Source organism: Macrobrachium nipponense, chromosome 16, assembly GCF_015104395.2.
Source record: "Macrobrachium nipponense isolate FS-2020 chromosome 16, ASM1510439v2, whole genome shotgun sequence".
In the NCBI taxonomy this organism is placed as follows: domain Eukaryota; kingdom Metazoa; phylum Arthropoda; class Malacostraca; order Decapoda; family Palaemonidae; genus Macrobrachium; species Macrobrachium nipponense.
This window is the reverse complement of record NC_087209.1, coordinates 51,141,161-51,157,829: the sequence shown is the minus strand read 5'-3', so window position 1 is coordinate 51,157,829 and position 16,669 is coordinate 51,141,161. Positions and strand designations below refer to the sequence as shown.

Below are 16,669 nucleotides of genomic sequence, written 5' to 3'. Positions count from 1 at the left end.
TATATTAGAACCCCTCTTCCAAAAACACTTATGTAACTGCCTATTTCAAGCCAATCAGCGTCAGGGAAGGTGGTACCCTACTGTGTAATTGACTCCTTCCAGCCAATTGCTGTCACCATGAGAGAGAGAGAGAGAGAGAGAGAGAGAGAGAGAGAGAACTGAGTACATACCTTAAACTAAAACACTTATATAACTGCTTACTTTAATAGTTCAAACAAAAATATACCTTGAACTACTATCGTGGAGAGAGAGAGAGAGAGAGAGAGAGAGAGAGAGAGAGAGAGAGAGAGAGAGAGAGAGAGAGAGAGAGAGAGAGAGAGAGAGAGAGAGGGTGAACTAAGTACATACCTTATATGAGCATTAAAGATATATATCTAATACATTTTGACTGTACTACACAAAGATAAATACTGTAGTACCTCACAAGGGTAAATATTGCAGTGAAGATTAATTCACAAAACATGGTTATAAGAATGTAATATAATATCTTAATATGTGCTGTATGAAAATATGAAGATATTCCTCTCTCTCTCTCTCTCTCTCTCTCTCTCTCTCTCTCTCTCTCTCTCTCTCTCTCTCTCTCTCTCTCTCTCTCTCTCTCTCCATGGTGACATGATATTGGTGAAAAGAACTGAAAGCAGCCAATGACAAAACTTGTAACATAATGCTTTGATTTTTGCCACTACTGTATATTTTTTTCTCACCTCATTTCTGCTCCTGCTCTGTCAGCCTTGGAACCCCTTGAGATCTATGGGAGCTTATACCTCATGCAGAGCTATGAGAAAGTTTATGTTATATAGTATGTATTTTTGATAGTGTAGTCGCTGTTTCATCCTCAAAGGATTTACCCTCCCTGATGTGTGCCAGCACCCCATGGTGATCAGACTAATATCAAAGAAATATCTTTTGGCCTGGTCATTTAGTCGGGGTATTATGCCATAATGATAAACACTATGACAAGTGATAGAGTATAATGGACTCAAAGACAAGAAGGCATTTTATCTTGTCTTCAGCAAAGCTGGACCCAGTTTCCTATGTCAAAACCTGTAGAAGTGACTATTATGCATGCGCATCGGCCAACTTGTTTTATGCATGGGCTGGCAACAAGACCAAGTTCCATTACTCCTCTGGTCAACACAGATGTTAGTCTATTCAGCTAGTGCTCCTCTATTTTGAGAATTTTTCTTCAAGATCGTTCTCCAGAAATCTTGGAATCGCTGAAAGTTGAAAGCTAAGTGCTTATTTTTAAGATTTAGTTAAAACAGTTAGGCTAAAAACTTTGGAACGACAAAATTTTTATTGTGAGTACGAAAACTGGTGTTTTGTTTACCCATAATGTGTTGTTTAGAGCACATGATCAGCGAGATACATGTTCCAGGCTAGCCTTTATGAATGCGAAAAGTGTTTTTTAATAATTTTTTTTTAAAGTTTTTTGCCTAAAGAACTACTACTCCATATTGTATTAATTATTTAGTTAATCTTTTCAGATAACGGTTTCTCCAATTTCCTAAGCAGTAGCTTACATGAGCTAGTAACTTAGCTGATTTAGGACAAGTAATTTTAGACTTGGAATGGCTATTATCAGTAGCCCGTGACCTAAGATAGTAGTATATCTGAAAGATGATTAAATAACCCTAACTAAATACTTACCTAATTTTTCAGTGATGAGTACCTAGAAGTAGATAAACAGGCTACACCATTTTAGTGTTTTTTTGCTATATGGGGCGCCTACAGTTTAGCTGGCCAAGAGTTTCGTCTGCTAGATAATTGGCGGACAAATACAAACAAGATGGCGGGCGTATGTTTTGGCGCAATTTTTGAAAACATGTAGTAATAGAATATCGAAAAACCTATAAAAACGGTTAGGGGGACCTTGTTGAGAACCAGGTTTTTTGGGGTGGGGGGAAAACACATAAGAAAGGGCAAATGGACATGGAAATCGTATTTTCAGGCATAAATGTCTTTAAAACAGTAAGGGGGACCTATTGGGAAACCAGGTTTTTTTTTTTTTTCTTTTCTTTCTTTTTTTTTTTTTTGGGGGGGGGGGGGTGGAGAACAAAGACAACAACAATTAACACTAGGAAATCCACGAATCGACTGTATGGCTGACCCCCTACTCTACATTCGTTCAGTGCGCGGTCTGGCTGACTGAACTGTCCCCCTACTCTACATTCGTTCGGCGATCAGTCTGGCTAACTGAACTGTCCCCCACTCTACTTTCGGAGTTCGAACATATGGGCTGTTAGCCTAAGTGGGCATTCGGGCATGAGATACGCGGCCTGGGTAACTAAACTGTCCCCCTACTCTACATTAGTAGTTCGAACATATGGGCTGTTAGCCTAAGTGGATGTTCGGGGATGAGATGCACGCCCTGTCTAACTAAACTGTCCCCCTACTCTACATTCATAGTCCGAACATATGGGCTGTTAGCCTAAGTAAACGTTCGGGCATGAGATGCCTGGCTAACTAAACTGACCTCAACCAAACGGACCAACCTAACCTGACTTAGGGCGTGTGCCCTAATCTGGCCGCTGGACTCCAGTATCGTAACAATGATTGTGACCAACCAAACGAACCAACCTAACGTGGCCAGAGGGAACCCGTCCCCTTATGGTATGTGAATGTTTGGATATGGTGACCAGCCCTGTCATTTGCTTGCCAATAAAACACTTACCTGCTATATATTACCAACTCAGTTTTACCCTTAAGCAAGGAACATTTACCTTATCCTATATATACAACAATTAACTTACCTTATTATTGAGAGGCGTCAAAAAAAAAAAAAAAAAAAATATATATATATATATATATATATAATATATATATATATATATATATATATATATATATATACACACACACACAGCAAAGTTAAACACTGTATCAATGTACTAGAATATTATGTTGTAGGAAGCCCACTAAAATTTTGAAAAATTTGAAAGTTTTTATTTAAGCTTTCGGAGAGTAAATTCCCTCCCTCTTTCAGAAAGAGCATTAAAAGTTGCAAAAACTGAAAACAGTGGTCAAGGTAAAATAAATAGCACGTATAGTTGTATCAGAATAACTCCCCTATGGTGGTTTGCTAAACTAACTACATGCTTTGTCATAATTCCATTACAGAAAAGGTCCAGTTTGAAATTACTCTTATATATATTCATAGCGTCAACATTTTGGATTAAAATAGATTAAAAGTTTTCTTTTTTCAGTGTTATTAACATACTTTGTTTTTCATTTGATTTAGGTTAATAATATGATTTTTACTTTCTCTGTATTGAAAGAGGGCATTGTTTTCATAACCTTTCCTTAATGAGTCATGATGTTGTCTTTTTCTTTTGTCAAAATCAATCGTTTCACCTATATATGTATTATTACACTCTTGGCAGGGAATTTCATAAAGGCAACCTTCTTTTATGTCTACATTTTTAACATTATTTGTTAGGTACTTTTGAACAGTGTTTGTATTCTTATATACTGGGCAATGTTGCAAAATTTCAAATATTCCTTTAAATATTCAGGGTTTTCTTTGGTTTGTGCTAAGACTAAAACACTCTTATTATTAAACCAGCAATATACTGAATCAGCAATTGATGATACACGACTAAGCTAGGACCCACTGCATATATATATATATATATATATATATATATATATATATATATATATTATATATACTATATATATATATATCTATATATATATATCTATATATATATCTATATATATATATATATATATATATATATATATATATATATATATATATATGATATAGGTGGCGCGCGGTTAGTGGTGCAATCACTTAGTGGCGAATTGGTTTTACGGCCGCTCTTCCGAAAATATAGTTGAAAAAAGTGCAAATTTAGCGATCGGTGTCAATTTAGAAATGCTCATGCTTTTATGTTTAAAACTTGTATGAAAATATATTACGTGTAAGATATTATTATTTTTTATACAAATTAAGGCAGCTTTTGTAACTGCCCTCCCTCCGCATTATCAGAGGACATTTTTTCATGTTCGTTCTTGTCCGCAGCTGCTCCGAAAAATGCTTTTACAAAGACTTCACGTGGTTATAGATTATTAATTTGGGAGCTAATTATAACTCATTTTGTTAATGGAACTTCAGCTTTTTGTTATAAATTTTCATGCTTTTATGTTTAAAATGTGTGTAAAAAATGTATTACAGGGTATTTTTTTTTAATCTTTGTACATAAATATGATACAGTGGCAGTACGCATGACCATTTGAAGTCTTTGTAACAGCCCTTCACTTGATGAAGAGAATAAGTTGTTCAGTCGCACCCGAATAATAAAATTTTAATTTACATAATTGAATCACTTGCGTATACATTTTATTTTACAACACTGCAATTTGTTTGTTTTTTGTCCATGGGATAGAAGTACAAAAAACTGTGCAACTCAGTCAATTTTTTGCTTTGTTACTCGAGCAAAAAATTGAGGTACGAGCCGTACAAGCTCGAGATGCCGCTGCTGCGTAGTGACGAAAATAAAGATAAGCAAAGAAGAAAAGTAAATTGCATCTTTCCCATAAATCTTTTTAAAAATTGTACATTACTTCACCATATCCAATAATATTGTGCGTATTCTCATATGATTGTATTATAAAATACTACTAACATAGTGGTCAAAGTTTTGATTTGGAAATCAGCTGATTGCGAATATGAGTGTTTCGCCATACTATTTACGAAATTATGAGCGAATTTTCTTGCTTCTAGTTGGCATAAACAGATATCTAGATACTTGACTTGTATGAGACAAGGGAATTTTTCCTCATAAGTGTTTTTAGGTGGAAATATAACTTGAATATGCCTCATCGTGATTGTGAACTAAATTTTTTTTCATTAACAGATTATGTTGGCAGAATGTTTATTGAGTAAAACAATTACATGATTCCATTCGCAATTTTCCTTTTACATCATCGTAATATGAACTTTATGTTATTTATCTTTTATCGGCTGGAAACCAACAGTAAAATGTGTTCTTTCAAGCACAGTAGTTTTGATTAAAATGATTTTATCTCAATTTTATCTACAGTTCTGTTTAATGGCATACGTTTACTGGAGCTTTATCCCTGTTGCCGATGCACGGTAATGGTCATTAGCAGCTTGAACAGTTTTCTTAGCTTCAGCTACAACTAGGTATAAATTTAACAGTATATTTCCCTATTGATCTTTGATTTATAGCGAATAAAGTTATTATATTAAGATATCTCAGTCCTATTCTACATAACATCATTTTTAACAACTATGGTAGTTGTTTACTAAAGTACAATGGTTGAAATACAAGTCAAACGGATGTTGTTGTAATACAATTCGGTTGTACTTAGAAAAAAAAATTGTTTTTCGTTTGGTTGTTCATGGCTGTACATGTTTACGCAACAAGTATAACATTAAAACCATACTTTCATCATTCTCTTTTGCTGATTTTTAACTTATTTAACTAGAAGATGGGATAAAGTTAGGCTATTGTAATTTGGTCTATTGTAAAATAGGATTCTCGTAAGACGAATTATCGTAACTTGAACACTGTAGCTACCTGTACACTGTATAAAACCTTATTATATCTTCACATACTCTAGACACCCAAAGGATTAAGGGTAGGTTTTTTTCACTTAACAGTATTTATACTACTATAATGTACTGTACAGTAAACTCTATAGTACTACACTGCATAAATCTAATTTAACTTATTGCGCCATTGCGAGGTTACAGTGCAGTTTGACAGGTCTAGGGCGCTGTTAACTAGGCTAGTACTCTGAAAGAAGGTGTGCGGCAGCCGTAGACTTTAAAATCGCTTAGCATCGACAATTACTTAGCATTGGTGGTCAGGAATGGAGCCCCTGCTGCTAACCAAGGGCTGCCTGTATGTGTGTGTGTGTGTGTATATATATATATATATATATATATATATATATATATATATATATATTATATATATATATATATATATCTATATATCTATATATATCTATATATCTATCATATATAGCTATATCTATATATATATATATATATATATATATATATATATATATATATATATATATATATATATATATATATATATATATATCATATATCATATATATATCTATATCTATCTATCTAACACACACTACACACACACACACACACATATATATATATATATATATATATATATATATATATATATATATATATATATATATATATATATAAATATATATATTTCTGGGTTTGACCTGTGTTCGCCAGCTCGGGTCGGGTGGTAGCAATAGTGGCGGCGGCGAGGGGGAGGGTGTGGGCCGGTGGAACAGCCCATCCCATGAGAGGGATTTTGGAAAGGAAACCTCTAATTGGCAGAAGACCTGTGAATAGTGGCTTCCACTCGCCTTGTACTTTATACACGACACCCTTAAGGTGCTCACGTGAGGGTAGTAACCTCAGCATACCATGCTAGCTTTTTTCTCTGGTATATTTAGAACCTAATTATACTAGAAAAGGGAGTAGCAGGATCCTTTTCACCGGGCGACACAGGTCTTCCCCCAGAAATAGATTTTCCTTCGTCAAAATCCATTATATATACATATATATATATATGTATATATATATAAGATTCTATATATATATGTATATATCTATAGATATATATAGATATATAATAGATCTATATATATATAGATATATATATATCTAGATCTATATATATTAGATCTCTATATATAGAGTCTCTATGAATAATTATCACATCAAACCGTGATCCATTTATATATCAATTCAAGCTACAAATGTCCTTTAATATCTAAATTCACTTTACCTCCCAAATGATATATTTTCATATATGTACGAAGAGGAATTTTTTAAGTTGATAACAATTTCGTCCCCCCATGGGATCGAACCACCGTCCAGGTGGACGGGGACGAAATCAGGACAGTCAGTGACGCTATCCAATCAGCCAACAGAGACGCTATAAGTTCATATCGATTCTGACCTTACAAATCACCCTCGATCTGGATGCTTTCGTAATTAGAATCGATATGAAACCCCGTCTACCATGTTGGCCAATTCGAGCGTTTGACAGAACGTAGCCTTTTGTTATGAATAATTATCACATCAAACCGTGATCCATTTATATATCAATTCAAGCTACAAATGTCCTTTAATATCTAAATTCACTTTACTCCCCCAAATGATATATTTTCATATATGTACCGAAGGGGAATTTTTAAGTTGATAACAATTTCGTCCCCCCATGGGATCGAACCACCGTCCAGGTATATAGTAGATCTCTATTATAGAGATCTCTCTCTCTCTCTCTCTCTCGTCTCTCTCTCTCTCTCTCTTCTCTCTATATATATATATATATATATATATATATATATATATATATATATATATATATATATATATATATATATATATATATATATATATATATATATATATATATATATATATTATATAAAGCAAAAATTGCCAATAACCAAAATATCACAAATTTATGACTGATAACAAGTTAATGGCGCCTCTGTTAGGTATGTATCTGTGCCATAACTATTATGGCTCCCATAACCGGAAATTGGCTCATTATGGTGGCCCCCAGTTATCAATAACTGGCTGATTAGTGCTGACGTCTGGTTATCGGTGCCAATCCACACCGAACAGCAGCAGTGATAACCAATTTTCAGTTACCGTCAGGAAGCTCCACCTATAACCAGGGACTACATGCATATATAATATACAGAGAGAGAGAGAGAGAGAGAGAGAGAGAGAGAGAGAGAGAGAGAGAGAGAGAGAGAGATCTGAGGAGCGTGACGAGTGTAGCATCCGAGAGTTCTTCATCGCCTACTGAAAGCTCAAGCAAAAAGTGGGAAGTATAAAGAATATTTAGATATAACAAACAAGAATTTGCAGGATCTCATTGAGAATCTGTCATAGAATATGTTATCCAAGGCCAGAGCCCATAGCTTTCTAGGTCGTGCACTGAAGAGATCTTTTTCACCTGACTGTCCACAGTTCTGTCTATTATGCACATAAGCCTATGTCATTCAGCCAGAGTGCAGAGTGTCAATCAGCCAGATTGCTCTACACTTGATTAGGGATGTTGACTGACTGATTAATTGATTGATTGACTATGAAATTTAGGTTTTAAGTACCAAGCGCTGAACCCATCAGGATTATTTATGAACATAAAAAATTAAGAATGATAATAGATAATACCAATAAAAAATATATGAAAATTTTATTTAAAAATATATACTTTATAGAATAAAAATGACTAAAATCTTTTCTAAATATACTGAAATCATATCTTATTAAAAAAGCTAGATTCTTTCCAATAACCCATAAGGTTATCTACTTCAACACCATCATTTTTTATTTCTAAAATAGCCCTCCTAGCTATTAAGTACTTTATCGTAAGGTGATTATATCTAGGACAGTGCACCAGCAAATATACTCAGCGGATAGCTGACCATCACTGTGAGCACAAACTGGGGCATAGGCTCCCTCTAAAATATAACTATGGTTGAAGCGGGTTGGCCATTCCTAAGCCTTGTTAAGATGTTCTAGAGTCTTCTGATATTATAAAAACCCGAACTCCAAAGGTCAATATTTTCTCTAATATTTGTGTACTTCCTATTTGTGGATAAAATAGGGGAAGTCCATCTCTGCTGTCATTTCTTAAAACTGTTACATCATAGTTTTACTATCACACAGTACACATTGCAAGTCACTCCTGCAGGTTCTGATGCCATTTCCTTACTTGATGAGCCTACTTGAGCTGCATACACTCTTTGTCAGCCTTTAACTGCAATTATTACCAGTTTGAGACACCACTTGGTAAACACTTGCCCTTGAGGAACAGAATCATCAGATGCATTCTCATATGGTTGGGATTCTGACTCAGACAGGATGAAGAGATAAAACTACTTCAAAGCATTCCTCATGACATGCACAAGTAGAAGTCATGCTGAGGAGCAAGCTTCAAGCAGCATTGTTCCATTCAACAGCTCTGATACAGACCAGTTAGCTGCAGTACTTTACACTACTTCTCTAGTTATTAGTAAAAGGAAGAGGTTAGTAGACTGGTCTGTTTTTGGATAGAGGCACACAATATGGCTACTGTTAGTTCATGTGTGTCTGATTTATAGAATTAAGCATCACAGCCCAATAAGTGTTGTGTCCAGCTTTTAGGTACCATTTATTAACCCAGGTGTTGTAGGCCAGTGCTCTCAGTACCGCTGACTAGCACTGCACAGTTTGCTTCCCGCTTTCTTGTCTTATCCATTGTTCATTGCACTTCATCACTTACAGAGTATTTTCTCTCTGCTCAAAAATCCCAAGACCTCTTGAAAATACAGAACATTGCACCAGTGGAAAAGAAGTATTAAATTGATGATTTTAGAAAATATTTATGTTTTGTATGGTGGTGGTGAGAAGGTTCTTTCATCATGACAAGGCCTCATTTAATAATGGGCTGGACTAGGTTTCAGTCCCATACTGTAGTTAGTTAATGGTTCTGAGCTACCTACTAGCTCATGATGCCATTCTGAATGAAGCATTTCTGTGATGGATGGCAGAGGAAAGAAGGCATATTTTTATAAGCCCTAGACTATTCATCAAACTGAAGTCTGCCCTATGCCCCTTTATAGGATTGCAGATAAGACTTGGTGTACCAAGTTAGTGCCTCTTAGGCAAGAAGCATTAATAAAAGACTCATCTTCACCTCTGTGGCCATAGTAGTTCTGTCTACCTCAAAACAGATGTTAATGAGAAGTTTTAAGGGAGCTCCCCCAATGCATTACAGCTGGCGAGCACCGTTGTAGATATCAAGACCAGGAGCCAGGTAGCTTCCCATGGCTGAGCCTTGATTTTGAATGTAAAGATGCTGGCTAACTCTTTAGCCACTATAAAAAAAAAAAAAAAAAAAAAAAAAAAAAAAAAAAAAAAAAAAAAAAAAAAAAAAAAAAAAAAAAAAAAAAAAAAAAAAAAAAAAAAAAAAAAAAAAAAGAGATTCTGTCCTAAGGGAAACTTCCACATATTTTGAACCCCTCCACACCTTAGATATGGATCCTCATTTCTTCCAAGTAGTCTTAGTACGAGGATGACTTTACCACTTGGGAGGCAATGAGGTCCATTGGAAGCATCAGTCGAGCCAGAGCCTCTCACTCATCTCTGGATCATGGTAGGAAACTCTTCAAGGCTTTCTCCCTGTCCTTTGCTCATCAGGCTTTGCCTAGGTTTCACTGTGTTCACTTTTATCCAATAAGGGACAAGAAGAGTTCTGCCATACTTTTTTCTGAATACTGAGGGAAAAATGAAGTCTGCTTATACCTTTAGTTTCATCTGTACCCTGCTGGTGTTTACATCCATAGGTTTTGGGCTTTGTGGACAGTGCAGACAACTTTCCCAATGTTAAATATATAAAAAAGTTATCCTCTATGAAAATAATGGCTCTTTAGAGAATCCCTTGTTGCTTCCATAATGCAAAACACACAACGTGCTACTTGGCTTGGTACAACCTGGAGGTTGAAACTTTACTATGGGTTTCCATGACAATGACCCCTGCAAACTTCTTCCCCCGGCCCCCTTAAAAAAAAAAAAAAAAAAAAAAAAAAAGGTATTTTGGAACCATTCCTGGAGGAGGTGGAGATTCTAGAATTTACATCAAAAGTGAGAATATCTCGGTAGAGTCTCCATTAATGACAGGGCCCTTAGAGGTTTCACCAAAAGAGCTAGTCATTCTGGAAATCAAGAATGTAGAAAATTGCCATTTCATTTACAGCAGCTTTTATGAGAGAGAATGGCCAGAAGGCATAATCTTCCAAGTTGTAACAGGAAAATGAAGTGTCTGAATCCCATGCTGCTGATTCTGGGAAAGTTGTACAGTAGGTTGGAAGCTTCTCGTTCATGATGATAATAAACAAGTCAACTAGAGATTTGCCCCAAAACCATCCACACATCCAGTTGTGACAGAGCACTCTGATGAAAAGACTTGATTGATCTCTCAGACTGAAATAGTCTGTTTGCAACATTATGTCTCCCTGCAACAAACCTTAGGATTAAGGTAATGTTACTCTCTTTTGCCCAGAGAAAGATTGCTTTTGCCAACAGGCATATTAAAAGTGGTCTTGTGTCCCTTTTCATTCTACCATAGTATAATTGTTTGAAAAGTGATCATGTGTACCTTTTCATGCTACCATAGTATAATTGTTTGAAAAGTAATCATGTGTCCCTTTTCATTCTACTAGAGTATAATTGTTGGAAGTATTTTCAGTCACTCAACCTGCAAACTCCTCAGCAAATGCCTGAAGACCCAGGGAGACTACCCTCATTTCCAATAGGTTGACATGCTATCAGACTTCTCCTGCACATAGATCTTATACAATCAAATCTAACATGTGGATTCCCCAACACACTTTTTAGGTATCTGACAAAAGGAACAGCTTATATATGCTGTCATTAATCATTAAATTTATATGTAAATGCCCTCACTTAATTTTTTGATTACATGTAAACTGTGACTTCTTTCTCTCCTGCATTGTGTATCATTATTTTACTCTAAATTTGATGAAATTAGAAAGCCAAATATAATGTGACTAACATAATTGTGTGTATCAGCAAAGCTAGTGTGTTGTATATGTACTCAATGTTTCACCCAGTGATAGCTGCCATATTTGGAAGTGTTGTTCTCTTTTATAAAATTTTCTATGTACTTAGCAATTATTTTGTTGGTATAGATGAAGTAGGAATTTTTCCCTTTAGCTAATATTATTATGGGAAACATGGAAAATATATGATGAGATGATGGGTACACAGCTTTATGGTCATAGTGCTGTATAGTCATGCTCACATGAACTCATATTTACTTCAAGCCTTCATGCCAGAATATGAAGGAAACAGACTAGCAATAACACTTCACGCCAAAGCATGCAAGAATGGACTGTAATAAAAGTACTTTCTCAACATTTGGAGTGGGTAGAATATGGGTTTTTCACCATAGTGTACCACTTTATTCTATATCAGCATAATAAAACTGCACAGCTTTTTAATGGTAATACAGTAGTACCTCGAGATACGAAAGGCTCAACTTACGAAAAATCCAAGTTACGAAAGCCAATACGAAAAAATTTTACTGCTCTACATACGAAAAGTTTTCAAGATACGAAAGGTTGTTGCTATAAAGTCCCGAGATTTGCCCGGACCACTGAGAACAATTTTAAAACTCCCGCGCCGCCAACTGAGTAAACTCGCCACCATCCTCCCGCTCTCCCATTGGTTCCTGATGCTAGTCACCCCATAAGGTCCTGCTCTCCTATTGGTCAGCATCTACCCCTTAGGCTTTAAGTATTCTATTGGTAAAAGGTTGCTGTAAATTGAAAAACTTAGTATTCATGCAATACATTTAATAAAAAAAAAGAACATTAGATAAAGATAGAATAAAGAATAGAAATGAATGGTTATTATACTGTTTGGTAGTTTCAGTAGTTGAAGAGAGATAATGAATATTTATGGCTTACTGTGTAAAAGTGATTGCTTGGCGATCGTTCGATACTCGTAAGTGCTGGATGTAAACAGACGTTTGGAAGCTTTTTTTTGTTTGTTTATTATAGTTAATGGTTACTTAATAATTATTTGAAATGAGTACATGCAATACATTTAATAAAAAAATGTGAATTAGATATCATAAAATATAAAATAAATCAGACTGCCAACAAATACGCATTTTTTAGAATTCTTCTTCTGTTTTATTATTACGTTACGTATACGTATTACGTATGTTTCATTATAGCTGTCAGTAACTCGGTATCTCCGTTAGGTAAAGATAGAATAAAGAATAGAAATGAATGGTTATTATACTGTTTGGTAGTTTCATTGGTTGAAGAGAGATACTAATGACAATTTATGGCTTACTGTGTGCTAGGAAAAATGATTGCTTGGCGCTCGTTCGATACTCGTAAGACGGGTAAGAGCTGAGAATGTAAACAATCGATTGGAAGGTTTGTTTTTTGTTTGTTTGTGTATTATAGTTAATGATTAATTAATAATTATTTGAAATGAGTACAGACTGATTATTTATACATTTTATTGGCATATTCTAAGCTTTTAGCTCTTAGGTTTAGATGTCAGAATCATAAACTAGGCTACAGTAGCAACCGCTAACATAGGCTAGGCTTATTGCTAAGGGACATATGCTAAAGTCCTAATATATGCAGTAAAAATGGGGTTGAGCATTACATGCAGTTGAATATTACTCAAGTATGTACAGTATTTTGCCTTTTTGGAGTCATATTTCTTCCGTCGTAACCCTAGAACATGTGTTTTAGGCCTGGAAATATAATTTACTGGGGTGTTTTTGGAGGGCTTGGAACGGATTAGCCATTTTACATGTAAAATGTGTTCCAAGATACGAAAAACTCTTGATACGAAGGCCGTCTCGGAACGGATTAATTTCGTATCTCGAGGTACCACTGTACAAGAATATTCCCCTCTGGGAAATAAGTTGTTGTTAGTTTTGGTGCCATTTTGTACAAGATGTTTATCCTTTATTGATGTTTACCATCCTCCAATGTTATTGGAAGGCTTCTTGCTACTTTCCCCATCAGTCAAGAGCTTCCACATCTTTAATTTTAATATAGCACCAAGTAGCATTTTCTATATGCTCACTAATGTTTCCTTCAGCTCTATCTTATGTAATGTTTTGAGAATACAGTACTGGTATTCTGCTTTCTAAATATATGGGTAGTTCAAGTATTCTAACATTAAAAGCAAGAACTAAAGAACCCCTTACAAGACTATGGTATGCATACGTGCAATTATTGTTTCATTATAAGAAACTTACACTCTTGCACATGTTGTACCGAGACCTCCTTAACCTCATCATTCGAAGCAGTCTTTACTTATAGCTGCCAAAGCTGCTACAGCTGTGTATTATGTTTGCTTACAAAACACACTTGAATTAATTAGATTAAGGAGTTATAGATCCCATAGTTACAATATTTTAATAGATAATATTTATACCAAGTGCAAAGTTTAAATATTGTGCTTCTTTTCACTGATTTTGCACTACCATTTCAACTATTACCTCAAGTCACAGGTTTTGATTGCCTTAGGAATTCAAAAGAATATGAAAAGGTGTTAGAGTGCTCCCCATTTTTATGCGATAATAGGTTCCAGAACCTACCATGGAAATGCAAAAAATGCAGAAATGCAAAAATCCCCTTTAGAAGTGCTTATAACTGCCAAATACCTTGTACCCCTTAAACTAAAATGCTTATAACTGCCAATTTTAACATTTTCACTGCTTAATTTGATAGTTCAAATAAAAATATATCCAAAATTACCATTAAAACAATTTAAAATCATTTCAGACAAAAATACATCCCAAAATAACCTTACATTACAGTGCTCTCCTTAGTACTGTTGCTCTTAACCCTTTAACGCCGATTGGACGTATTAAACGTCGATATAAATTGTCTGTTGGGTGCCGACTGGACGTATATACGTCGATATAAAAGTTTTTTTAAAAATTCGCGGTAAAATAGTTGTAGGCCTACTAGGCGAAAACTTTTGAATCACGTGCCTTGGGGGATGTTGGGAGCTCACGGATCAAGGCGTTGTTTTGTTTACAATCGTTACCCAGGCGCGCAAGCGCGAATTTCTTTCTCCTCGCACTAAAAAGCATCAGCGACACATCTCGGAAATTATTTCGTCACTTTGACATAATTTTTGCACCATTTCATATTAGCCGTTACTTGGGAGTATTATATATGAAAATGTGCGCAATTTCATGTAGAATACAACAAAAAACAACTCATGGTTGTAGCTTTTATCAGTTTTGAAATATTTTCATATAAATATCTACAAGTGCCAAAATTTCAACCTTTGGTCAAATTTGACTCTACCGAAATGGTCGAAAAACGCAATTGTAAGCTAAAACTCTTATATTCTAGTAATTTTCAATCATTTACCTTCATTTTGCAACAAATTGGAAGTCTCTAGCACAATATTTCAATTTGTGAATTTATGAAAAAAAACTTTTTCCTTACGTCCGCGCGGTAACTCTTCCGAAAAAATCATAAATTTTTTCGTCCGATTGTCGTAATGTTTGCACCATTTTAAATTAGCCGTTACATAAAGTTTTATATATGAAAATGTGCGCAATTTCATGTAGAATAAAACATTAAACACCCTATGGTTGTAGCTTTTATCAGTTTTGAAATATTTTCATATAAATAACGATAAGTGGCAAACTTTTAACCTTCGGTCAACTTTGACTCGACCAAAATGGTTAAAAAACGCAATTATAAGCTAAAACTATTACACTCTAGTAATATTCAAATATTTACCTTTATTTTGCAACAAATTGGAAGTCTCTAACATAATATTTCGATTTATGGTGAATTTATGAAATTTAACTTTTTCCTTATGTCCGCACGGTAACTATTCCGAAAAAAAAAAATTTTTTCGTCCGATTGTCGTAATGTTTGCACCATTTTAAATTAGCCGTTACATAAAGTTTTATATATGAAAATGTGTGCAATTTCATGTAGAATACAACAAAAAACAACCCATGGTTGTAGCTTTTATCAGTTTTGAAATATTTTCATATAATGTCCGCGCGTTACGAATTCATGCATCATTTTGTGATAATATTTTCTCTATGTTGCCTTGATCGTTTTACAATGTGTTATATACCAAAATGATCGCAATTTAGTGTACAACACAACGAAAAAAAAGTAACTCGTTAACTTTAACCGTTTTGCTCACAGCGCGATTTGTATACAATTATATATGAAAAATTTTTTCGCCGTCATATATCCCAAATATTTATATATGATAATGATATATTTTTTTTCATTTCTGATGGTTGCATACTAAACTTCAGGCAATGACAAAAAAAGGCACCAAAAATGAACTCTTAATCTTGAAAACTAAGCATGCTGTGATTTTTTTAAAAAACATTTTTTCCGCTTCGGCGCTCACTCGCAAACGCTGTCGGCATACGGGAGACGGTTTTTAAAATACTGCTTCAGCGTTTGAGGGTTAAGTAGGCTATATACTGCCCTAAAATGCTTATAACTGCTTATTTTAACAGTTTCCTGCCAAATTCATTGTTCAAACAAAAATATACTTCAAACTGTCATCCCAGAACAACCTAATATCATTTCAAAGTCATGTTGCAAAATTATGTACCAGCCTACAACTGTTATTCTCAAGTATCTCCTATCATTCAGACTTATGTTTTCTTTAACCTATGTAACAATATTTTATGTATATTGATATTTTCCTGTTTAGTAAGATGATATTGAAATGATATTTACTGTACAGGTATGTATTTTAGGGTTGTATTATATACAGGCAGTCTCCTGTTATCGGGAGGGGTTCCATTCCTGGGGATGTGCTGATAAGTGAAAACCGCTATTAATCGAAACTCAGTGATTTATGGCACCATAATGGCGTTTATGGCAGCAATGATGGGTTATCGGCGCCATAAGTACCCTAATGGCGCGCCAGAAGCATCCTTATGGCGTGCCATAAGAACCCTTATGGTGACGATAACCAGAGCTCGTCCTGATATGGCGCCATAAATTGCCAATTTTATGGCATTATAAAAGCGCCATAAAACTGGATCGGCGATAACCAAGTCCTCTGATAACCGGGGACTAC

The 16,669-nt window shown here is 34.9% G+C and overlaps 1 protein-coding gene across 11 annotated transcripts in view; it reads left to right on the top strand.

Moving 5' to 3' along the window:
• The window catches only part of LOC135195686 (transmembrane protein 268-like), a 779,026-nt gene that overhangs the window by 729,724 nt on the left and 32,633 nt on the right, over positions 1-16,669 (top strand). The window contains exon 9 of one of the 11 annotated variants that reach the window (XR_010310218.1): positions 11,277-11,425. The exons of 8 other annotated variants lie outside the window; for them this stretch is intronic. The gene's annotated coding sequence lies outside the window, so the exon portion shown is untranslated. Of the gene's footprint in view, positions 1-11,276; positions 11,426-16,669 lie in introns of those variants that run through there. 2 more of the 11 variants (XR_010310215.1, XR_010310217.1) reach the window with 2 other exon arrangements.